Below are 26859 nucleotides of genomic sequence, written 5' to 3' on the forward strand. Positions count from 1 at the left end.
TGATGAGTCTGGCTAATGGTTTATCAATTTTGTTTATCTTCTCAAAGAACCAGCTTTTAGTTTTATTGATCTTTGCTACTGTTTCCCTCATTTTTTACATTTACTTCTGATCTGATTTTTATGATTTCTTTCCTTCTTCTAATTTTAGGGTATTTTTGTTCTTCTTTGTCTAATTGCTTTACGTGCAAGGTTAGTTTTTTTATTTGAGATATTTCCTGTTTCTTAAGGTAGGATTGCATTGCTATAAACTTCCCTCTTAGAACTGCTTTTCCTGCACCCCATAGGTTTTGAGTCGTTGTGTCCATTGTCATTTGTTTCTAGGTATTTTTTGATTTCCTCTTTGATTTCTTCAGTGATCACTTCGTTATTAAGTAGTGTATTGTTTAGCCTCCATGTGTTTGTATTTTTTACAAATCTTCTCCTGTAATTGATATCCACTCTTATAGCGTTGTTTTCGGAAAAGATACTTGATACAATTTCAATTTTCTTAAATTTAGCAAGACTTTATTTGTGACCCAAGATATGATCCAACCTGGAGAATGTTCCATGAGCATTTGAGAAAAATGTGTATTCTGTTGTTTTTGGTTGGAATGTCCTATAAATATCAATTAAGTCCATCTTGTTTAATGTATTTTTTAAAGCTTGTGTTTCCTTATTTATTTTCATTTTGGATGATCTGGCCATTGGTGAAAGTGGGGTGTTAAAGTCCCCTTTTATGAATATGTTACTGTTGATTTCCTGTTTTATGGCTGTTAGTATTTGCCTTATGTATTGAGGTGCTCCTATGTTGGATGCATAAATATTTACAATTGCTATATCTTCTTCTTGGGTCGATATCTTGATCATTATGTAGTGTCCTTCTTTGTTTCTTGTCTTTTCTTTAAAGTCTGTTTTGTCTGATATGAGAATTGCTATTCCAGCTTTTTTTGGTTTCCAGTTGCATGGAATATCATTTTCCATACCCTTGCTGCTTTTAGTACGTTTTCTTTTTTTTTTAATTTTTGACAGTTTGATTAATATGTGTCTTGTCGTGTTTCTCCTTTTATTTATCCTGTTTGGGACTCTGTGTGTTTCCTGGACTTTATTATCTATTTCCTTTCCCATATTTCAGAAGTTTTTATCTATAATCTCTTCAAATATTTTCTCCATCCATTTCTTTCTCTTTTCTTATTCTGGGACCCCTATAATTCGAATGTTGGTATGTTTAATGTTGTCTCAGTGGTCTCTGTGACTGTCCTCAGTTCTTTTCATTCTGTTTTCTTTATTCTGCTCTGCATTAGTTATTTCCTCTATTTTATCTTCCAGGTCACTTATCCATTCTTCTGCCTCAGTTATTCTGTTATTGATCCTTTCTAGAGTATTTTTAATTCCATTTATTGTGTTGTTCATCATTGCTTGTTTCCTCTTTAGTTCTTCTAGGTCCTTGTTAAATATTTCTTGCATTTTCTCTATTCTGTTTCTAAGATTTTGGATCACCTTTACTATCCTTATTCTGAATTCTTTTTCAGGTAGACTGACTAGTTCCTCTTCATTTGTTAGGTGTGGTGGGTTTTTATGTTGCTCCTTCATTTGCTGTGTATTTTGCTGCCTTCTCGTTTTGCTTATCTTACTGTGTTTGGGGTCTACTTTTTGCAGGCTGCAGATTCGTATTTCCCGTTTTTTTTTTTTTTTTGTCTTTCCCCAGTGGCTAAAGTTGGTTCAGTGGGTTGTGTAGGCTTCCCGGTGGAGGGGACTATTGCCTGTGTTCTGGTGGATGAGGTTGCATTTTGTCTTTCTGGTAGCAAGTCCACGTCTGGTGATGTGTTTTGGGGTGTCTGTGACCTTATTACAATTTCAGGCAGCCTCTGTGCTAATGGATGGGGTTGTGTTCCTGTCTGGCTACTTGTTTGGCATAGGGTGTCCAGCACTGTAGCTTGCTGGTCATTGAGTGAAGCTGGGTGTTGCTGTTGACACGGAGATCTCTGGGAGATTTTTGCCATTTGATATTAGGTGGATCTGGGAGGTCTCTTGTGGACCAGTGTCCTGAATTTGGCTCTCCCACCTCAGAGGCACAGCACTGACTCCTGGCTGCAGCAACAAGAGCGTTTCATCCACATGGCTCAGAATAAAAGGGAGAAAAAGTAGAAAGAATGAAAGAAAGAAAGAAACAGGGTAAAATAAAATAAAGATGATATAAAATAAATTTATTAAAATAAAAAGTAGTTATTAAGACAAAATTTTCTTTTTAAAGTTACAAAAAAACAAACAAGCAAACAAACAAAAAAACCAGACAGACCAATCCCTAGGACTAATGGTGAAAGCAAAGCTATACAGACAAAATCTCACACAAAAGCATACACATACACACTTACAAAAACATGAAAAGTGGAAAGAATAATATATCTTGCTCTCAAAGTCCACTGCCTCAGTTTGGGATGATTAGTTGTCTATTTGGGTATTCCACCGATACAGGGTACATCAGCTTGATTTTGGAGATTTAATCCGCTGCTCCTTAGTCTGCTGGGAGAAATTTCCCTTTCTCTTCTTTGTTCACACTGCTCCCGGGGTTCAGCTTTGGATTTGGCCCTGCCTCTGTGTGTATGTTGCCGGAGGGCATCTGTTCTTCACTTAGACAGGAAGTGGTTAATGAAGCCGCTGTTTCGGGGGCCCTGCTCACACAGGCCGGGGGGAGGGAGGGGCACGGAGTGCAGGGTGAGCCTGTGGCGGCAGAGGCTGGCGTTTCACTGCAGCAGCTTGTGGTGCACAGTGCATTCTCCTGGGGAAGTTGTCCCTGGATCACGGGACCCTGGCAGTGGTGGGTTGCACAGCCTCCCGGTAGGGCAGGTGTGGATAGTGACCTGTTCTCGCACACAGGCTTCTTGGTAGCGGCAGCAGCATCCTTTGTGTCTCATGCCTGTCTCTGGGATCCACGCTAATAGCCGCAGCTTGTGCCCATCTCTGGAGCCCCTTTAAACAGCCCTCTTAATCCCCTCTCCTCGTGCACCAGGAAACAAAGAGGGAAGAGAAACTCTCTTGTTTCTTAGGCGGGTCGAGACTTTTTCCTGGCCTTCTTCCTGGCTAACCGTGATGCACTAACCTCTTTTGGCTGTGTTCACACCACCAGTCCTCTTCCTGCACTCTGACCGAAGCCCGAGCCTCAGCTCGCAGGCCCCGCCCACACCAGCAGGTGAGCAGACCAGCCTCTCCGGCTGGTGAGTGCTGGTCGGCACTGATCCTCTGTGCGGGAATCTCTCCACTTTGCCCTCCGCACCCCTGTTGCTGTGCTCTCCTCCACAGCTCCAAAGCTTCCCCCTTCACCACCTGCTGTCGCTGCCCGCAAAGGGGCTTCTAGTGTGTGGAAACCTTTCCTCCTTCACAGCTCCCTCCCACTGGTGCAGGTCCCATCCCTATTCTTTTGTCTGTGTTTATTCTTTTTTCTTTTGCCATACCCAGGTACATGGGGAGTTTCTTGCCTTTTGGGAGGTCTGATGTCTTCTGCCAGCATTCAGTGGATGTTGTGTAGGAGTTATTCCACCTGTAGATGTATTTCTGATGTATATTGTAGTTTTCTTATGACAGGGCGGAAAGCAAGCTCATCACACGAGATGAATTGTGCAGAAGCACAGCAGTACAGGGCTGCTGCTCACTCAGGCAATACAGCACCCTCTGTCCTGCTGTGGTGACTTTTATTTAAGCATTATCTATGTTTACATCTTAAGACTTGTTTTCTTAACATTCCAGAAGTGCCAAAGCAGCAACATATGCTTTTATTGATTATACAACAACAATGGGCTTTCTTGAAGACATGCCATGCTTTGTCCTTGAGCTCATAAGCAGCACAAGGACATCTCCTTGTGTTCCCATCATTCTGATTATACTAAAGTAGCACAAGGACATTTCCTTGTGTTCTGATTATACTGAGGTCATTTCATGGATCAGTGCCCAAAGTATCCAGGACTGCCTGCAGTCCTGGCTTATTCACCAGCCCTCGGTTTGCCGAGGGGTTCTGGCCTATTCGCTAGCCCTTGGTTTGCCGAGTGGTGCCAGCCCTCGGTTTGCCGAGGGGTTCTGGCTTCTTCGCTAGCCCTCGGTTTGCCGAGGGGGGGCTCATGGGTCACGTCTCCTTTCCATGTCCTCAGTTATTCCACTACATTTCCCCCTTTTTGTTTTGCAGCTTGTGCAGCATCAAGGAGAACACGGCAGCTTGTTGCGGTGTTGCCTGGTGGGTGGCATTCACTCGTTGTCAGACTACAATTAAACATATGATTATTATAATGATCATTAACAATCCTGTGGTAGAACCAAATAAAGCATGTAATTTAGACATAGGATTTAAATTATTAAATCCTTGAATAATTCCAGTCCATACTTCTTGCAAATTAAGTCGTTGTAATTTCTTTTGAAAAGTTTGTTGAATTTCCCCTTGTAAATTCACAATTTCTTCTGTCAAATTTTTGTGATGTAATAAATGTTTTTTTATTTTTGCCCAGGGGAATGCAAACTGATTATATGGAACCGAAGTGACACAAAAGGCACTTTGATTCCAATCACAACGTAGCTTCATTTGTCTTTGCAAATTCACAAGTTGGTCCCCCAACATAACCACAGCTTGTTGTAAGTCTGCTATTTCCGAATGTATTTCCGAATCAATTTGTCGTTGAGAGGACCAAAGCATTTCAGAATTTTTATGCCAATCAGTTATATAATCAACGGTCTGAATAGATTGTTCTAAAGCAACTCCAGCTACTGCAGCAGTAGCTGTTATGGCTATAATACCCATGACAGCTGCAATCAACATTCCTATGAATCTTTTACTTCTTTTTAATGCATCAGCTAAATATTGCAAAACAGCCATAGGAAGAGATACTTGCCATTCCCTTCCAAGATTCACAGGAAACCAAAGACCTGTCCGAGCTCGTAAAATGTATAAACTTTCAGTAGATATGTTAAAAGATATACTAGAATTAATGCAGGTATACAGAGAGCAATTTTTACACATTATAATACCTAGAGTCTTATTCCATTCAGCTGGTCCCTTTAACAATATATAAGGTAATTTCACACAACTACAAGTATACCGAGTAACATTTTTATGAAAAGTCAAACTATGATTTCCAGATTTGTTATCCATATGTCCTACCCAAGCGTTAATCTTTTCCAAAGCTGCCATAAGCTTCCACAAATCCTTTTGTATAGGATATCCATTTAAATGAGGACCAGGAGGAGAAAACCCTCCAGCATGCCATACTATGGTATCATTAATAGTATTGCTATAAATGGTGTTATTCTCTCTATGCCAGTGTAAATTCTTCAGACCCCTTCTTCCTCGGGCAGAGTCAAAAGGGCTCCAATCAATGATGCTTCCCCCAGAAGTATTAAAAAGTACCCGAGCCATTTCTCTTTGGCATCGAGTCCAGTGGACCCAAACTGATAATTGATGTACAAGAGGCACATGGCATGGAGGCAAATAGGGTGTGAAAACATTCTCATAAAGAGTGGAATTAGAATTCTCAAAACTATAAGCACTCAAAAGATATAACCCATGATATCTGCTTTCATTTTTGACAACACTTAACCATGCCTGATAATTCATTTTAAGGCAATGATCTCCCTTTCCCATACAAATAGGAGGTCCACTAAACATCCACCGTGTAATTCTCTATTATCCTTCCTTCTTCTTCCGGCTTCAAAGGGCCTCTATCATCAAAAGGACCAGGCAACCATCCAGACTCATTTACATATACAAGAATTGGGGCATCCCACCAGGTAACCCCCAAATTAAGAGGAGGGTTAGGAATATATGTCCAGTATGTATGGTTAGTACAATTTACCTCATTGGCTGATATGCTTATTACCTGTGCAGACAGCACTGCCAACATAGCCACAAAAAGATTGGTGCTAGTGAGGTGTTTACCCTGTGAAATAGCAAGATTTTCAGCAGTGCCTGTAAACTTTTTCATTTGCCCCCAGGTCAATGGAGGCGCCTTCTTCTTTCCACCAAGTCTTAAACTGCATATATTGTCCAGGTTCAAGAACAGTCTTGGCAGGCGCCTCCCAATCCTGAGGAATTAATATGTTTTCAGAAGCATACCTAGACAAAAGACCTTGAACATAATTAGAATGCATCCCATATGCATTAATGGCTTCTTTTAGCATTTTTAAAATTTTTATATCATGAGAGTTATACTCAACGTTCACATATCCATTTGGAAATTGATCATTAGCAGGCATAGCTTGTCTAACAATAGGGAAAGCAAAGAATGATTCAGAATATTGCTTTTCTTCCTTATTCATCTCTTCTTCCAATGAAAGTTTATTAGATTCAGGTTTTAGAGGAAAGCGAAACTGATGAGAGGCTCCAACAGGATAAGCTGCTAATTCTAAAGGAGGAGCTGAAGGAATAGTAGGACATGGCTCCTGATATGAAGGAGTGGTAGCATTGTTTTTATTTTCTTCCAATTTAACTATCAAATTTTTTAACTTTGAAAGTATATCAGAGATCTCATTCTGTTGAGAAGGTGGCATCTCATTTGGTTTGCTAACTTGCTCCCGATCTTTATCATCATCAGAAAAAGCTCCTTCAGCACTGGAACCCGAAAAATCCTCTCCTTTTTCAGACATAAGAGGAGGAGGAGGCAGAGGAAGGTCCTCTATAGGAGACTCACAGAACGGAGTACGAAAAGCAGCAGAGCGATCGGGAGCAGAATTCGGACGCTGGGGACGCGCCCCATTTTCACTTTCAGTTTCAGATTGTAATGGTTCCAGGGCAAGGGAAATTAAATTACAAAGAGACCAAACACGGACAGATATAAGGTCTCCATGCTGATGAACTCTTCTTAACGCTCACATAACCTGTTTCCAAACTTTTAAATTCAACTGGTTATGACTAGTAGGTTGAAACCAGTAACAATGTTTACGAATCTCCGCAAACAGTTCATCAAAAGATTCTGGTTTCACTTTCACTCCTGAACTCCGTAATAATTGTTTCAGGAGTCTAATGTAATTACATTCTACTGATGGGGAATTCCCCATTACTCTACTGTTCCTGAAGGTTTCGCTTACTCTTGAGCGTACCAGATTCCCCTTCAGTCCTGCGATCACGCGATTACTTAACTTCAGGTCCCTGTTTGGGCGCCAAATGTTGTAGTTTTCTTATGACAGGGCCGAAAGCAAGCTCATCACATGAGATGAATTGTGCAGAAGCACAGCAGTAGAGGGCTGCTGCTCGCTCAGGCAATACAGCGCCGTCTGTCCTGCTGTGGTGACTTTTATTTAGGCATTATCTGTGTTTACATCTTAAGACTTGTTTTCTTAACATTCCACAAATGCCAAAGCAGCAACATATGCTTTTATTGATTATACAAGCAACAATAGGCTTTCCTGAAGACATGCCGTGCTTCTTCCTTGAGCTCATAAGCAGCACAAGGACATCTCCTTGTGTTCCCATCATTCTGATTATACTAAAGTAGCACAAGGACATTTCCTTGTGTTCTGATTATACTGAGGTCATTTCATGGATCAGTGCCCAAAGTATCCAGGACTGCCTGCAGTCCTGGCTTATTCACCAGCCCTCGATATGCCGAGGGGTTCTGGCCTATTTTCTAGGCCTCGGTTTTCTGAGGGGTGCCAGCCCTCGGTTTGCCGAGAGGTGCCAGCCCTCGGTTTGCCAAGGGGTTCTGGCTTATTTGCTAGTCCTCGGTTTGCCAAGGGGGGGCTCATGGGTCACGTCTCCTTTCCATGTCCTCAGTTATTCCACTACAATGTATCTGTGGGGAAGAAGGTGATCTCCGTATCTTACTCTTCTGCCATCTTCTATCTTTGCGCTTTCTGTCCTCTTCAATTGATCTATATTTCTGTTTTTGTGGCAGTACCGTACTGTCTTTATCACTCTGGCTTTGTAGTATAGTCTGAAGTCTGAGAGCCTGATTCCTCAAATAACAAAAGATTGCTTTTTTTATTTGGGGTCTTTTGTGTTTCAATACAAATTGTGAAATTATTTCTAGTTCTGTGAAAAATGATATTGGTAGTTTGATATTGATTGCATTGAATCTGTAGATTGCTTTGGGTTGTATAGTCATTTTCACAATGTTGATTCTTCCAATCCAAGAACGTGGTATATCTCTCCATCTGATTGTATCATCTTTAATTTCTTCTATCAGTGTCTTATAGTTTTCTGCATATAGGTCTTTTGTCTCCTTAGGTAGGTTTATTCCCAGGTATTTTATTCTTTTTGTTGCAGTGGTAAATGGCAGTGTTTCCTTAATTTCTCTTTCAGATTCTTGATCATAAGTGTATAAGAATGCAAGAGATTTCTGTTCTTTAATTTTGTATCCTGCTACTTTACCAAATTCAGTGATTAGCTCTAGTAGTTTTCTGGTAGCATCTTTAGGATTCTCTATGTATAGTATCATGTCATCTGCAAACAGTGACAGCTTTACTTCTTCTTTACCAATTTGGATTCCTTTTATTTCTTTTTCTTCTCTGATTGCTGTGGCTAAAACTTCCAAAACTATGTTAAATAATAGCAGTGAGAGTGGGCAACCTTGTCTTGTTCCTGACCTTAGTGGAAATGGTTTCAGTTTTTCACCATTGAGAACAATGTTGGCTCTGTGTTTGTCATATATGGTCTTTATTGTGTTGAGGTAAGTTCCCTCTATGCCTACATTCTGGAGGGTTTTTTATCATAAATCGGTGTTGAATGCTTTTTCTGCATCTATTGAGATGATTTTATCATTTTTCTCTTTCAATTTGTTAATATGATTTATCACATTGCTTGATTTGTATATATTGAAGAATCTGCATTCCTGGGATAACCTCCACTTGATCATGGTGTATGATCCTTTTAATGTGCTATTGGATTCTGTTTGCTAGTATTTTGTTGAGGAGTTTTGCATCTATGTTCATCAGTGATATTGGCCTGTAGTTTTCTTTGTGATATCTTTGTCTGGTTTTGGTATCAGGGTGATCATGGCCTTGTAGAATGAGTTTGGAAGTATTCCTCCCTCTGCTATATTTTGGAAGAGTTTGAGAAGGATAGGTGTTAACTCTTCTCTAAATGTTTGATGGAATTCGTCTGTGAAGCCATCTGGTCATGGGCTTTTTTTTTTTTGCAAGACTTAATCACAGTCTCAATTTCAGTTCTTCTGGTTGGTCTGTTTATATATTCTGTTTCTTCCTTGTTCAGTATCAGGAGGTTGTGGTTTTCTAGGAATTTGTCCATTTCTTTCAGGTTGTCCGTTTTTTTGGCTTGTAGTAATCTCTCATGATCTTTTGTATTTCTGCAGTGTCAGTTGTTACTTCTCCTTTTTCATTTCTAATTCTATTGATTTGAGTCTTCTCCCTTTTTTTCTTGATGAGTCTGGCTAATGGTTTATCAATTTTGTTTATCTTCTCAAAGAACTAGCTTTCAGTTTTATTGATCTTTGCTATTGTTTCCTTCATATTTTTTTCAGTTATTCTGATCTTATCTTTATGATTTCTTTCCTTCTGCTAACTTTTGCGTTTTTTTGTTCTTCTTTCTCCAGTTGCTCTAGGTGTAAGGTTAGGTTGTTTATTTGAGATGTTTATTGTTTTGTGAGGTAGGTTTGTATTGCTATAGACTTCCCTCTTAGAACTGCTTTTTCTGTATCCCATAGTTTTCGGGTCATCTTGTTTTCATTGTCATTTGTTTCTTGATATTTTTTGTTTTCCTCTTTGATTTCTTCAGTTATCTCTTGGTTATTTAATAGTGTATTGTTTAGCCTCCATGTGTTTGTATTTTTTACAGATTATTTCCTGTAATTGATATCTAGTCTCATAGCCTTGTGGTCAGGAAAGATACTTGATATGATTTCAGTTTCCTTATATTTACCAAGACTTGACTTGTGACCCAAGATATGATCTATCCTGGAGAATGTTCCATGAGCACTTGAGAAGAAAGTGTATTCTGTTGTTTTTGGTTGGAATGTCTTATAATTATCAATGAAGTTCATCTTGTTTAATGTATCATTTAAAGCTTGTGTTTCCTTATTTAGTTTCATTTTGGATGATCTGTCCATTGGTGAAAATGGGGAGTTAAAGTCCCCTTCTATGACTGTGTTGCTGTTGATTTCCCCTTTTATAGCTTTATGTATTGATGTGTCTTATGTTGGATGCATAAATTTTTACAACTGTTGTATCTTCTTCTTCGATTGATCCCTGGGTCATTATGTAGTGTCCTTCTTTGTCTCTTGTAATAGTCTGTATTTGCAAGTCTATTTTGTCTGTTATGAGAATTGCTACTCCAGCTTTCTTTTGATTTCCATTTGCATGGAATATCTTTTTCCATCTGTTCACTTTCAGTCTGTATATGTCCCTAGGTCTGAATTGGGTCTCTTATAGACAGCATATATACGGGTCTTGTTTTTTTTATCCATTCAGCAGTCTATGCCTTTTGGTGGGAACATTTATTCCATTTATGTTTACGGTTGTTGTTGATATGTATGTTCTGATAACCATTTTCTTAATTGTTTTGGGTTTGGTATTGTGGGTCTTTTTCTTCTCTTGTGTTTCCTGCCTAGAGAAGTTCCTTTATCATTTGTTGTAATGGTGGTTTTGTGGTTCTGAATTCTCTTAGCTTTTGTTTGTCTGTAAGCATTTTAATTTCTCCATTGAATCTGAATGAGATCCTTGCTGTGTAAAGTAATCTTCGTTGTAGGTTTTTCCCTTTTACCACTTTAAATATGTCGTGCCACTCCCTTCTGGCTTGCAGAATTTCTGCTGAAAGGTCAGCTGTGAAACTTATGGGGATTCCTTTCTTTTTTATTTGTTGTTGTTCCCTTACTGCTTTTAATATTTTTTCTTTGTATTTAATTTTTGGTAGTTTGATTGATATGTGACTTTGCGTGTTTCTCGTTGGATTTATCCTGTATGTGACTCTCTGCACTTCCTGGACTTGATTGACTATTTCCTTTCCTATATTAGGCAAGTTTTCAGCTATAATCTCTTCAAATATTTTCTCAGTCCGTTTATTTTTCTCTTCTTCTTCTGGGACCCCTATAATTCCACTGTTGGTGCATTTAATGTTGTCCTATAATTCCACTGTTGATGCATTTAATGTTGTCCTAGAGGTCTCTGAGACTGTGGTCAATTCTTTTCATTCTTTTTTGTTTATTTTGCTCTGTGGTAGTTATTTCCACTACTTTATCTTCCAGGTCACTTATCCATTCTTCTGCCTTAGTTATAGTGCTATTGATTTCTTCTAGAGGATTTTTAGCTTCATTTATTCTGTTGTTCATTCTTGTGTTTTTGCTCTTTAGTTATTCAGGGTTCTTGTTAAACAGTACTTATATTTTCTCCATTCCATTTCCAAGATTTTGGATCAGCTTTAGTATCATTATTCTGAATTCTTTTTCAGGTAGACTACCTATTTCCTCTCCATCTTTTTGGTCTGGTAAGTTTTTGCTATGCTCCTTCATCTGCTGTGTGTTTGTCTGTCTTCTCATTTTGCTTAACTTACTGTGCTAGGCATCTCCTTTTCACATGCTGCAGGTTCGTAGTTCCTGTTGTTTTTGATGTCTGCCCCCAGTGACGAATTTTGGTTCAGTGGGTCGTGTAGGTCTCCCAGTGGAGGGGACTGGTCCCTGTGTTCTGGTGGATTAGGCTGGGTATTGTCTTTCTGGTGGTGTGTTTTGAGTTATCTGTTACCTTATTATGATTTTAGGCAGCCTCTCTGCTAATGGGTGGGATTGTGTTCCTGTCTTGCTAGTTATTTGGCATAGGGTGTCCAGCACTGTAGCTTGCTAGTCATTGAGCGGAGCTGGGTCTTATGTTGAGATGGAGATTTCTGGGTGAGCTTTTGCCATTTGATATTATGTTGAGCCTGGAGGTCTGTGTTTGACCAATGTCCTAAAGTCGGCTCTCCCACCTCAGAGGCACATGTTTGACAGCTGGCTGGAGCACCAAGACCCTGTCAGCCACACAGCTCAGAAGAAAAGGGAGAAGAAAAGAAAGAAGAAAAAACAAATAACATAAAGTTATTATGGTAAAAAAATTTAAAAAGCTATTAAAAATAAAAAATGAAAAAGTAATAAAAAAAGAAAAAGAAAGAAAGAAAGAAAGAATGAAGAGAGCGACCATACCAAGAAACAAATCCACCAATGACAGCAAGCACTAAAAGCTATACTAAGAAAAAACCATTAGAAAAGGACAGAGAGAACTCTAGGACAAATGGTAAAAGCAAAGCTATAGAGAGAAAATCACTCAAAGAAGCATATACATACACAGCTACAGAAAGAGAAAAAGGAAAACCATGTATATATCTATATATAAAAGAAAAGGAAGAGAGCAACCAAATTATTAAACAAATCTACCAATGGTAATAAACTTTAAGTACTAAAATAAGATAAACATAAAACCAGAAACAGGGGCTTCCCTGGTGGTGCAGTGTTTGAGAGTCTGCCTGCTAATGCAGGGGACACGGGTTTGAGCCCTGGTCTGGGAAGTTCCCACATGCCATGGAGCAACTAGGCCCATGAGCCACAACTACTGAGCCTGTGCGTCTGGAGCCTATGCTCCGCAACAGGAGAGGCTGCAGTAGTGAGAGGCCCGCGCACCACGATGAAGAGTGGCCCCTGCTTGCCGCAACTAGAGAAAGCCCTCACACAGAAATGAAGACCCAACACAGCAAAAATAAATAAATTAAAAAAAAAACCAGAAACAAATTTGATACAGAAAGCAAATCCCAAGCCTACAGTTGCTCCCAAAGTCCACCACCTTAATTTTGGGTTGATTCATTGTCTCTTCAGGTATTCCAGAGATGCAAGATACATCAAGTTGATTGTGGAGATTTAATCAGCTGCTCCTGAGGCTGCTGGGAGAGATTTCCCTTTCTCTTCCTTGTTCGCACAGCTCCTAGGGTTCTGCTTTGGATTTGGCCCCACCTCTTCATGTAGGTCTCCTGAGTGCATCTGTTCTTCACTCAGACGGGACAGTGTTAAAGTAGCAACTGATTAGGGGTCTCTGGCTCACTCAGGCCTTGGGGAGGGCGGGATATGGTATGTGCGGCCAGCCTGAGGTGGCAGAGGCTGGCGTCACGTTGCAACAGCCTGTGGCATGCCATGTGTTCTCCCGGGGAAGTTGTCCTTGGATCACAGGACCCTGGCAGTGGTGGGCTGCACAGGCTCCCAGGAGGGGAGGTGTGTATTGTGACCTGTGCTTGCACACAGGCTTCTTGGTGGCTGCAGCACAAACTTTAGCATTTCATGCCTGTCTCTGGTGTCTGCACTGATAGCCTCAGCTCGTGCCCATCTCTGGAGCTCTTTTGGGCAGTGCTCTGAATCCCCTCTCCTCGTGCACCCTGAAACAATGTTCTCTTGCCTCTTACGCAGTTCCAGACATTTTCCCAGACTTCCTCCTGGCTAGCTGTGGTGCACTAACCTCCTTCAGGCTGTGTTCATGCAGCAAACCCCTGTCCTCTCCCTGGGATGTAACCTCCGAAGCCGGAGCCTCAGCTCCCAGCCCCCACATGCCCCAGCAGGTTAGCAGACAATCGTCTCAGGCTGGTGAGTGCTGGTCAGCACCGATCCTCTGTGCGAGAGTCCCTCCGCTTTGCCCTCTGCACCTTTATTGCTGCACTTTCTTCCATGGCTCCATAGCTTCCCTCCCGCCAAACCACTGTCTCCACCAGTGAAGGGGCTTCCTAGTGTGTGGAAACTTTTCCTCCTTCACAACTCCCTTCCAGAGGTGTAGGTTCTGTCCCTATTGTTTTGCCTCTGTTTTTTTCTTTTTTTCTTTTGCCCTACCCAGGTATGTGGTGAGTTTCTTGCCTTTTGGGAGGTCTGAGGTCTTCTGCCAGCTTTCAGTAGGGGTTCTGTAGGATTTGTTCCACGTGTAGATGTATTTCTGATGTATTTGTGGGGAGGAAGTTGATCTCTAAGTCTTACTCCTCTGACATCTTGAAGGTCTCTGTTGTCCTTTAAAAGGGAATAAAGGGGTTGGAGAAAGGAGAAATTGGGAACCCAAGGAGAAAGGAGAAAGGAGAAATTGGGAACCCAAGGAGAAATTGGGAACCCAACTTCTGCAATAGCTTCCTAGCTTGAGAAAGCCTCTCAATTTACATTTGGTGCCAGGAAGTGGTAACTGAGATATGACCTGGATGTGTGTAGGATGAAGCAGTAGTCCTTGGGGTGGGGCATAAGCAAATAACCCAAGTATCGTACCTGAGTTGGAACAAATTGGAGCTTAGCCCTTGAAGCCTTATGCCCCTTGTGTGCTAGCTGAGTGAGGAGATGTAGCCTGTCCTTGAGGTTTGCTTCCTCAGTGGGGGAGCATAACAAAAGTTCATCAACATATTGGAGTAAAGTAGAGCCATGGGTTAAATTCACATTGGCCAGGTCTTGTCTCGATATTTGTGAAAAATAAGTAGGGCTTTCCATGTAGCCCTGAGGCATAATGGTCCAAGTAAATTGACATCCCTCACACCTGAAGGCACACAGGTATTGGCAATCTGGATGGACAGGAATGGTGAAGAAAGTACTATATAAATCTATGATTGTAAAAAATTGTGTGTTTAAAGAGATTAAATTGAGAATGGTATGAGAGTTGGTGACTACAGGGTAACGTGGTATGAGTATATTGTTTATGGCTCGGAGATATTGAATAATATGACAAACTCGACCATGAGGCTTGAATATCGCAAGGATTGTTGTGTTACAAGGACTGGTGCATGGGATTATGAGACCCTTCTGGAGGTGTACCTTGGCAGTGGGATGAATTCTTTCCAGAGCCTCAGGTCTGAGAGGGTATTGTCTGAGGTGAGGTGAAGGTTTATTAGGGTCTATCTGTATCTTAATTGGTGGGACTGAATGAATGTATTCTGTGTCATTTGAAGAGGTGGACCTTAAGGTAGGAGGAACAGAATCTATCAAATCCTTATGACTGAGAATTGACAAGGTATGAGCAAGGAGGGGAATTTCAATATTAGTACTAGATTCAGAAGTAAATCTCAAGGGGTCAAGAATTTGTAAATGTATTTCCTCTTTTGGGTAAAAGGAAATATTAGCTTGTAATTTTTCCAGTAGGTCTTGGCCCAAAAGGTGTACAGGAGCAGAAGGAACAAGAAGGAACTGGGGTGGATTCCCTGAAAAGAGCCTATCTCAAAAGACAATGGGATACTTACCTGACAGGGGAGATACCATGCTCATGAAGGTGGTTTTCCAAGGGTGAGGCTCACTCATTGCACTGCAAGTGTGCTGACCCCTGCGATTTCCCCAAATGGGGGAAACTCGACTGCATAATTTGTGGTGGGGTGGGACTGTGTGCGTGCTCTCCCCTGAAAAAAAAAATGGGGACAATTTGCTTACCTTCATAACTGTGTTGGAAACTCCCACCATTTGTACCTTTTCTGTACTTCGAGGAACGGGGAGGCTTGAGGTTGGTGAGGTTCAAGACAAAGTTGCTCCTGTGTTCAGAAGAGCAGTAATAGCTTCAGCTCCTATAAAATGGTCCAGTTCTCCCAACGGTGTTAGTGGGAATAGTGGGAAGACCCCAACACTTTCTTCCAGAGCATCCCTATTTGTGATTGTCTAAAAAAAGGAGGTGCTTCTCAAATTTCTCAGAGAGTTCATGAAAGGGGCCAGGGTGAGGGGGTTTGGGATGCTGATAGGGCCCTCTTTTTAACTTTGGGTGCTTCTTCCACTGGTCAGGCTGGGTCCTTGATCTTGGTAGGGTCCATAAGAGGAATTGTGGTCTTTCTGTTGAGGTGGCCGCTGAGCAGCAGTGGCCAGTTGCTGCAGCTGCAAATTCATGATTTTAATGGTCTTGTGTTTTTCTGTATGTTTGATTATTTTAGATAGCTAATTAGCCAAATTGACCACATCAGGAGTGGCCATTATTTCCCAATTTAATTGTACCTGTTTCACCAGCAGTCTGAGTTCCTCATCAAATCCCCCAACAAAGATTGAATTAAAGAGGGTTTGAGTATTGTTTGCCCCAGCAGGTATTCTGCAGTTTTTCCCAGAATACTGTCTATAGGCATGAGTAATAATCGTGAACAGTTTCATCAGGTTGTTGTGTAGTAGACTGAATTTTTCCCCGGGCAGTGGTACAGGGAAAAGCCTGAGGAGTTGCTTCATGAAAGGCTCGAGCTACCTGAGAAGCTGGTGCCACTGCATCAATGTCGTTTCTATGGATATCTTCCTATGAAGCCAGTTGGCAGTAGTTTGCCAATGTCTGGCTTGGCTTTCTCCAATTAAGATGTGGGTTAGTTGATACAAGTCAGAGAAGCCTGGATCATAGGTTCGTATCGCAAAGTTAAATTCTTCCACAAACCAGGGAGGTGGTCCTCAGTGACCTTGGGAAATTCCTGAGCTATGGCCTGTAATTCTGCAGGTGACCAAACCCTATAGTCTACCAGATAACATGTGCCAGCAAGATTCTTTTATGTCGTCTCTGGTATACCATTGCCATTTACCTAGGTAAGCACAGGAGGCAGCCCCATACTTTTTGTATATGTACCCAGCAGGAGTCCCAGATGGGTGAGAATCTTCCCCCATAGCAGTCTGAGACTGTGACCATCCCATTATTATGCACTCACCAAAAGGAAGTAAGTCCTTAAGCGATCAGTTGATTAAACAAAAGACAGCCAGAATAAAGGCCTCAACCTCAACCAAAGAAGGAGGTTCTGGACCAAAAGGACTTACTGCCCAGGCCTGGGGCCACAAGGGAGGCAGTAAAGCATGAGAGACTCATGCAGGTACCTTGCTCAAACACATGGCAGCTTCGGAGCTGGTCATATCACTTCAGATCCCACTTCTGACACTAATAATGTCAGCTGAAATGACCACGGTCTGTAAAAAGGCAAAAAGCAGTTTATTTGGGGTCTTAGAACTGCAATTCAGGAATCAGATTCTGGAGGATACCAGAATAGTGTCTCACTAGAGGAGAATAGCAGGGATTTTTATAGGAAAAGAGGGAAGTTAATGTAGGTTTACACAAGTTGTTTACCAAGAATTTGGATTGAAGGTCAAAATTATTCTATATAATATGTTTGGGTTATGGAATGCATCTCATTTGTTACTAAAGAAAGGTATGTTTTCTTAGGCCAAATAAAGTCCAGTTCTCAACATTATTCTTTCCTTTTAGCAACTCAGCAACTATATAGCAGTTTCAATTTGGAGTGTTAAGCAAAAGTCCAGCATGGGCAGCAGACATGGAGGTGCTCAGGTCATGTCTCAGTCATTCCTGACAGTTATTTTCGTACTAGAAAAGTCTTCTCCCTATTTGTTAACTTAAGATTATGATGATGCTTGATGGGCAAAGCAGGAACTCCAAGCAAGATCCCTGGTAGGATCCAGCCTTGCTTTTTTCTGGGTCCCTTCCTTTCTAGGTCATATCATTTGCACCAGGTTCCCTGGCATGGTAGAGGAAGGTGACCTCACAAAGAAAAGGGGCTTCTGCTATTCATACAGCCTCTTCTCCCAACCCACCTAACCCTGGGCCACCGTACTTGTCCAGTTAATAATGAGTTTATCTGAATTCTTCCTTTTTTGACCTTTTCACCTGGGGGAGAAGGGGAGGCAGAACTGCCCTTGTACTTGAGTGTTAAAATATTTAAAAAATTAAAACCCCCATATTGGGGGATTCAAGCTATAAAACTGGGCTAGTTGTATGGTAAGGGAGAAGATACCATTATCCCACCCACATCAAAATAATAGAAGCAGCTAATACATTGAGTATTTAACTATATGGCAGGCACTGTGCTAAACAACCCATAAGGGAGGTAGTATTAATACTCCCATGTCACAAATGAGGAAACTGGGACCATTAGAGGTGAAGTGACTTGTCTAATAAAGATAGGAGTGTTAAGTTTTAGACTGATGTGGAGATGGGGTTAGTGCTCAAGAAAACTTTAACTGGCATCATGTTCAGACTCCTTTTGTACTTCATGGATGGGATTGTAAGTCTTGAAAATAAATAAAAATTCCAAATGAAGACTTAGTTCTTTAAATAACATTGGCATTTCCTTTGGTGCCTGGCAGGGCTGTGAGTGCCAATAGGTGATATCTTGCCAGAAGTCTACTATTTTTACTTTATTATAAGTTCTGGGAAGAATTAGGGTTGAACTAATGACAAGGACTTAGAATTGCCTCTCTCTTATTTATTCACCATTTCCACAAAAGGGAAATGCATCTGTCTTGTTCATTTCAGGACAAAGAGATAACCATGAGCTTGTCAGTCATTAGTTCTGCATGTCAAGTGCAAAAGTGACTTTTATTTTTGGCTCTTTTTTGAGTCTTTTTCTCTTCTTGGGAAGACTTTAAAAAAACTATTAAAGTATAACATACATAAAGTTCATAGATTATAAGTTTGTACTCCATGAATATTCACAAGCTGCGCATACCCATGTAACCAGCACCGTGGTCCAAGATACAGAACATTACTAGGAATCCCCTCATTCCTCTTCTAGTCAATACCCCTCCCAAGGGTAACCACTACCCTGACTTCCAACAGAATAGGATGCCACATGTGATGTATCCACTTTTCTGTTGATGGGAAATTTCCTGTTCTGACTGTTACAAGTAGAGCATTCTTTTGACAGCTATACACATGCATTTTTGTTGGGATATATACATAGAAGTGAATTTCTGGATAGTAGGATATGCATTCATTCAGAGAGAGTAGATACTACCAGTTTTGCACTCCCAACACCTATGTATAAGAGAGGCTTTGTCCTTTAAAGTTATAGCCTTAGAGTTTAATTATGAATTTTGTAGCACCTCAGGACTACCCAAAAGTTTAGTGACTCTCCTGTCTAAATCAGAAATTATCCTACCCCCATCACTTCTGTGTTATTTAGCACATAGAGTTCTTAATTACCTTACATTCCTGGAATGGAACTTTATTAATTAGGATTTTTTTCAGTTAACATTTATTGAGTTTCAACTGGCTTAGAAATTTACTGTAGTGATTAAGAGTGTGTGCTTTGGATCCAGACTGTCTGAATTCAATCTCAACTCTGCTACTTAACTAACATTTTGATCTTGACAAGTATGTAACTTCTCTGTGCCTCAGTTTCTTCATCTGTCAAATGGTAATGATAACAATAGTACCTATCTCGCAGGGTTGTTATAAGGATTAAATGAGTTAATATTTGTAAAAGTGCTTAGAACAGTGCTTGGCACATTGTGAATGCTTAATTTAGCTACTGATTACTATCATCATCATCATTATTAATTGTTATTATTTACAGAACCCCACATTGGGAGTTGTTAATGATACATAGCTATCTTAGATATAGGAACTATCCTCTAGGATCTCTTAAGTAAGGTGATGAGATGTTAAGCATAAGATTCAAGAATGAAAGTGAGAACATTCAAGAGAGGGACAAATGAAATACTATTGGAGTTTAAAGACAAATAGGATCCAGTTCTAGATGAGTGTGAAGAGTATGAAATGAAGAAAGCTTTATAGAAAGAGTGGCTTGTAAGCTGAGTCTGAATAATAGGATTTTACTCTTCAGAGATTGGGAAGGTGAGAGGGACTCCCTACCAAGGGAACTGCAAGAGCATAAGCTCAGAGGCTTAAGCTCAGAGGCAGGATTGAGAGGAATGAAGAAAGGAATTAAGTTGGAGAAATAGGTTTTGTAGATTGTAGAATGCCTTGAATGTTACAATGAGGAACTTGAACTTGGTTCTACAGGTAGCAACAACCTGCTTAAGCTTTGTAAGTCTAGAACATAAAATGCAAAAGTTAGAAAGGACCTTTAAAAATATTATCTAAATGAGGAATGGGAATGCAGTTTCTTTTTTGCATGATGGGAATGTTCTAAAATTATGTTGTGGTGATGGTTTTACAATTCTGTAAATTCACTAAAAAATCAATGAATTGTACATGCAAAATAAGTGAATTTTATGGTATGTAAGTTCACTAAAGTTATGAATGAATGAACAAATGAATGAGTAAGATCATCTCATGATAGTCCAAGCCTCTTATTTCACAAATGCAAAAGCTGTGGCACAGATTGCTGAAGTTTCTTGTCCAAGGTCAAACATCTAGCAAGTGTCAGAGCCAGCATTCTCTTTTTGTTGTTTAGTATGCATGACTGGTTCAGACTATGATAAATTGTATGGAATTATCATTGAAACAAGAGCCAAAATAATTGAGAATGCTGGATGGGTATGCAATGCTATTCTGGATAATAGTAGTAAGTAATAACACTTTATACTACCTTACTGTTTACAAAGTGCTTTTCAAGCCACCCTACCTGCTCTCAACATAAAAATTTATATGAAGATAGCGAAATATGGCAGAAGAGTAAGATGCAGAGATCACCTTCCTCCCCACAGATACATCAGAATTACATCAACACATGGAACAACTCCTACAGAACACCTACTGAACACTGGCAGAAGACCTCAGACCTCCCAAAAGGCAAGAAACTCCCCATGTACATGGGTAGGGCAAAAGAAAAAAGAATAAACAGAGACAAAAGAATAGGGATAGGACCTGCACCAGTGGGAGGGAGCTGTGAAGGAGGAAAGGTTTCCACACACTAGAAGCCCCTTTGTGGGCAGAGAATGCAGGTGGTGGAGGGGGGAGCTTCAGAGCCGCGGAGGAGACTGCAGCAACAGGGATGCAGAGGGCAAAGAGGAGAGATGTCTGCAAAGAGGATCAGTGCCGACCAGCACTCACCAGCCCAAGACGCTTGTATGCTCACCTGCCGGGGTGGACAGGGCTGGGAGCTGAGGCTCGGGCTTCGGTCAGAGTGCAGGGAGAGGACTGGCGGTGTGAACACAGCCTGAAGGGGCTAGCCAGGAGGGAGCCCGAGATAAAGTCTGGACCTGACAAAGAGGCAAGAGACTTTTTCTTCAATCTTTGTTTCCTGGTGTGTGAGGAGAGGGGATTAAGAGCGTTGCTTAAAGGAGCTCCAGAGATGGGCGCAAGCTGTGGCTAACAGCGCAGACCCCAGATGGGCATGAGATGCTAAGGCTAATGCTGGCACCACCAAGAAGCCTGTGTGTGAGCACAGATCACTCTCCACACCTCCCTTCCAGGGAGCCTGTGCAGTCCGCCACTGCCAGGGTCCCGGGATCCAGGGACAACTTCCCTGAGAGAACGCACGGCATGTCTCAGGCTGGTGCAATGGCACACTGGCCTCTGGCACTGCAGGCTCGCCCCACACTCTGTACCCCTCCCTTACCCCAGCCTGAGTGAGCCACAGACCCCGAATCAGCAGCTTCTTTATCCCCGTCCTGTCTGAGCGAAGAAAAGACATCCTCCTATGAGGAACACGCAGAGGCGGGGCCATATCCAAAGCTGAAACCTGGAAGCTGTGCAAACAAAGAAGAGAAAGGGAAATCTCTCCCAGCGGCCTCAGGAGCAGTGGATTATATCTCCACAATCAACTTGATGTACTCTGCATTTGTGGAATACCTGAATAGACAATGAATCATCCCAATTTGAGGAGGTGGACTTTGAGAGCAAGATTTATTATTTTCCCCCTTTTCCTCTTTTTGTGAGTGTGTATGTGAATGTTTCAGGATGAGATTTTGTCTGTATAGCTTTGCTTTCACAGTTTGTCCTAGGGTCCTATCCATCCTATTTTTTTTTTACATTAAAAATTTTTTTCTTAATAATTATTTTTTATTTTAATAACTTTATTTTATTTTATCCTCTTTCTTTCCTTCTTTTGTTTTATGTTTTCTCCCTTTTATTCTTAGCCGTGTGGATGAAAGGCTCGTGGTGCTGCAGCCAGGAGTCAGTGCTGTGCCTCTGAGGTGGGAGAGCCAACTTAGGGCACTGGACCACAAGAGACCTCCCAGCTCCACGTAATATCAAATGGCGAAAATTTCCGAGAGATCTCCATGTCAACACCAACACCCACCTTCGCTCAACGACCAGCAAGTTACAGTGCTGGATACCCTATGCCAAATAACTAGCAAGACAGGAACACAACCCCAACCATTAGCAGAGAGGCTGCCTAAATCATAATAAGTTCACAGACACCCCAAAACACACGAGCAGAAGTGAACCTGCCCACCAGAAATACAAGATTAAGCCTGATCCGCCAGAAAACAGGCACTAGGCCCTTCCACCAGGAAACCTACACAACCCACTGAACCAAATTTAGCCACTGGGGACAGACACCAAAAACCACGGGAACTACGAACCTGCAGCCTGTGAAAAGGAGGCTCCAAACACAGTAACATAAGCAAAATGAGGAGACAGAAAAACACAGCAGATGAAGGAGCAAGATAAAAACCCACCAGACCTAACAAATGAAGGGGAAATAGGCAGTCTACCTTAAAAAGAATTCAGAATAATGATAGTAAAGATGATCCAAAATCTTGGAAATAGAATAAGCAAAATGCAAGAAACATTTAGCAAGGACCTAGAAGAACTAAAGATGAAACAAACAACGATGAACAACACAATAAATGAAACTAAAAATTCTCTAGATGGGACCAATAGCAGAATAACTAAGGCAGAAGAACAGATAAGTGACCTGGAAGATAAAATAGTGGAAAAAACTATTGCAGAGCAGAATAAAGAAAAAAGAATGAAAAGAACTGAGGACAGTCTCAGAGACCTCTGGGACAACATTAAATGCACATTCGAATTATAGGGGTTCCAGGAGAAGAGAAAACGAAAGGGACTGAGAAAATATTTGAAGAGATTATAGTTGAAAACTTCTCTATTATGGGAAAGGAAATAGTTAATCAAGTACAGTAAGCACATAGAGTCCCATACAGGATAAATCCAAGGAGAAACACACCAGGAGAGATATTAATCAAACTGTTAAAAATTAAATACAAAGAAAACATTAAAAGCAGCAATGGAAAAACAACAAATAACACACAAGGGAATCCCCATAAGGTTAACAGCTGATCTTTCAGCAGAAACTCTGCAAGCCAGAAGGGAATGGCAAGACATATTTAAAGCGATGAAGGAGAAAAATGTACAACCAAGATGACTCTACCCAGAAAGGATCTCATTCAGATTTGATGGAGAAATTAAAACCTTTACAGACAAGCAAAAGCTGAGAGAGTTCAGCACCACCAAACCAGCTTTACAACAAATGCTAAAGGATCTTCTCTAGGCAAGAAACACAAGAGAATGAAAACACCTACAATAACAAACCCAAAATATAAGAAAATGGGAATAGGAACATACATATCGATAATTACCTTAAATGTAAATGGATTAAATGCTCCAACCAAAAGACACAGACTGGCTGAATGAATACAAAAACAAGACCCTTATATATACTGTTTACAAGAGACCCACTTTAGACCTAGAGAAACATACGGACTGAAATTGAGGGGATGGAAAAAGATATTCCATGCAAACGGAAACTAAAAGAAAGCTAGAGTAACAATTCTCATATCAGACAAAATAGACTTTAAAATAACAACTCTTAGAAGAGACAAAGAAGGACACTACATAATACTCAAGGGATCGAACCAAGAAGAAGATATAACAATTGTAAATATTTATGAACCCAACATAGCACCTAAATACATAAGGCAAATACTAACAGCCATAAAAGGGGAAATCGACAGTAACACATTCATAGTAGGGGACTTTAACATCCCGCTTTCACCAATGGACAGATCATCCAAAATGAAAATAAATAAGGAAACATAAGCTTTAAATAATACATTAAACAAGATGGACTTAATTGATAGTTATAGGACATTCTATCCAAAAACAACAGAATACACATTTTTCTCAAGTGCTCATGGAACATTCTCCAGGATAGATCATATCTAGGGTCACAAATCAAGCCTTGGTATATTTAAGAAAATTGAAATTGTATCAAGTATCTTTTCTGAACATAATGCTATGAGACTAGATATCAATTACAGGAAAGATCTGTAAAAAATACATGGAGGCTAAACAATACACTACTTAAGGACAAAGTGATCACTGAAGAAATCAAAGTGGAAATCAAAAAATACCTAGAAACAAATGACAATGGAGACACGACGTCCGGAGACGTATGGGATGCAGCAAAAGCAGTTCTAAGAGGGAAGTTTATAGCAATAAAATCATATCTTAAGAAACAGGAAACATCTCGAATAAACAACCTTCCATTGCACCTAAAGCAATTAGCGAATGTGGAGCAAAAAAAACCCCAAAGTTAGCAGAAGGAAAGAAATCGTAATGATCAGATCAGAAATAAATGAAAAAGAAATGAAGGAAACAATAGCAAAGGTCAATAAAACTAAAAGCTGGTTCTTTGAGAAGATAAACAAAATTGATAAACCATTAGCCAGACTCATCAAGAAAAAAAGGGAGACGACTCAAGTCAGTAGAATTAGAAATGAAAAAGAAGTAACAAGTGACACTGCAGAATTACAAAAGATCATGTGAGATTACTACAAGAAACTCTATGCCAATAAATTGGACAACCTGGAAGAAATGGACAAATTCTTAGAAATGCACAACCTGCCAAGACTGAATCGGGAAGAAAGAGAAAATATGAACAGACCAATCACAAGCACTGAAATTGAAACAGTGATTTAAAATCTTCCAACAAACAAAAGCCCAGGACCAGATGGCTTCACAGGCGATTTCTTTGAAACATTTAGAAAAGAGCTAACACCTATCCTTCTCAAACTCTTCCAAAATATAGCAGAGGGAAGAACACTCCCAAACTCATTCTACGTAGCCACCATCATCCTGATACTAAAACCAGACAAGGTAGTCACAAGGAAAGAAAACTACAGGCCAATATCACTGATGAACATAGATGCAAAAATCCTCAAGAAAATACTAGCAAACGGAGTCCAACAACATATAAAATCATCATACACTATGATCAAGCGGGGTTTATTCCAGGAATACAAGGATTCTTCAATATACACAAATCAATCAATGTGATATACCATATTAACAATTTGAAGGAGAAGAACCATATGATCATCTCAATAGATGCAGAGAAAGCTTTCAACAAAATTAAACACCCATTTATGATAAAACCCCTCCAGAAAGTAGGCATAGAGGGAACTTTCGTCAACATAATAAAGGCCATATGTGACAAACCCACAGCCAACATCATCCTCAATGATGAAAAACTGAAAGCATTTCCACTAAGATCAGGAACAAGACATGTTTGCCCACTGTCACCACTCTTATTCAACATGGTTCTGGTAGTTTTAGCCACAGCAATCAGATAAGAAAAGGAAATAAATGGAATCCAAATCAGAAAAGAAGAAGTAAAGCTGTCACTTTTTACAGAAGACGTGATCCTATACATAGAGAATCCTAAAGATGCTACCAGAAAACTACTAGACCTAATCAATGAATTTGGTAAGGTATCAGGATAGCAAATAATGCACAGCAATCTCTGGCATTCCTATACACTAATGAAAAATCAGAAGGTGAGGGGGGAACGAGGGGAAGATGGCTAAGAGTAAGACGCAGAGATCACCTTCCTCCCCACAGATACACCAGAAATACTTCTACAAGTGGAACAACTACAGAACACCTACTGAACGCTGGCAGAAGACCTCAGACCTCCCAAAATGCAAGAAAGTCCCCACATACCTGGGTAGGGCAATAGAAAATAGAATAAACAGAGACAAAAGGATAGGGACGGGACCTGCACCAGTGGAAGGGAGCTGTGAAGGAGGAAAGATTTCCACAAAGTAGGAAGCCCCTCCATGGGCGGAGATTGTGGGTCATGGAGGTGGAAAGGTTCGGAGCCGAGGAGGACAGCACAGCAACAGGGGTGCGGAGGGCAAAGTGGAGAGATTCCCACACAGCGGATCAGTGCCGACTGGCACTCACAAGCCCGACAGGCTTGTCTGCTCACCCACCGGGGTGGGCAGAGCTGGGAGCTGAGGCTCAGGCTTCGGTCAGAGCACAGGGAGAGGACTGGGGTTGGTGGCGTGAACACAGCCTGCAGGGTGTTAGTGCACCACAGCTAGCCGGGAGGGAGTACGAGTAAAAGTCTGTACTGCTGAAGATGCAAAAGACTTTTTCTTCCCTCTTTGTTTCCTGGTGCACAAGGAGAGGGGATTAATAGCGCTGTTTAAAAGAGCTCCAGAGACGGGCGTGAGTCGCGGCTAAAAGCGCGGACCCCAGAGACGTGCATGAGATGCTAAGGCTGCTGCTGCTGCCATCAGGAAGCCTGTGTGCGAACACAGGTCACTATCCACACCCCCCTTCCAGGGAGCCTGTGCAGCCCGCCACTGACAGGGTCCCAGGATCCAGGGACAATTTCCATGGGGGATTGCACTGCGTGCCTCAGGCTACTGCAACGTCACACTGGCCTCTGCCACCAGAGGCCTGCCCCGCACTCCGTGCCCCACCCTCCCTCTGGCCTGAGTGAGCCACAGTACCCGAAGCAGCTGCTCCTTTAATGCCGTCCTGTCTGAGTGAAGAACAGACGCCCTCCGGAGACCTACACGCAGAGATGGGGCCAAATCCAAAGCTGAGCCCCTGGGAGCTGTGAGAACAAAGAAGAGAAAGAGAAATCTCTCCCATCAGCCTCAGAAGCAGCAGATTAAAGCTCCACAATCAACTTGATGTACGCTGCATCTGTAGAATACATGAATAGACAATGAATCATCCCAAATTGAGCAGGTGGACTTTGGGAGCAAGATTTATGATTTTTTCTCCTTTTCCTCTTTTTGTGAGTTTGAATGTGTTTGCTTCTGTGTGAGATTTTGTCTGTATAGCTTTGCTTCCAACATTTGTCCTAGGGTTCTATCTGTCCGTGTTTTTTCTTAATAATTATTTTTTATTTTAATAACTTTATTTTACTTTATATTCTTTCTTCCTTTCTTTCCTTCCTTCCCTCCTTAAGACAACGAATCATCCCAAATTGAGGAGGTGGAATTTGAGAGCTAGATTTATTATTTTTTCCCCATTTCCTCTTTTTGTGAGTGTGTATGTGTATGGTTCTGAATTAGA

At 41.1% G+C, this 26859-nt stretch overlaps 1 protein-coding gene and 1 non-coding gene across 2 annotated transcripts in view; both read left to right on the forward strand.

Moving 5' to 3' along the window:
* Nucleotides 1-26859, forward strand: part of MTMR8 (myotubularin related protein 8) — a 257386-nt gene that overhangs the window by 18513 nt on the left and 212014 nt on the right. The gene's annotated exons all lie outside the window — the stretch shown is intronic.
* On the forward strand, nt 15108-15271 carry LOC132419105 (U1 spliceosomal RNA). The gene has a single exon (XR_009518115.1). It is a non-coding gene; the product is annotated as a U1 spliceosomal RNA (small nuclear RNA).

Source organism: Delphinus delphis, chromosome X, assembly GCF_949987515.2.
Source record: "Delphinus delphis chromosome X, mDelDel1.2, whole genome shotgun sequence".
Taxonomy (NCBI): Eukaryota; Metazoa; Chordata; class Mammalia; order Artiodactyla; family Delphinidae; genus Delphinus; species Delphinus delphis.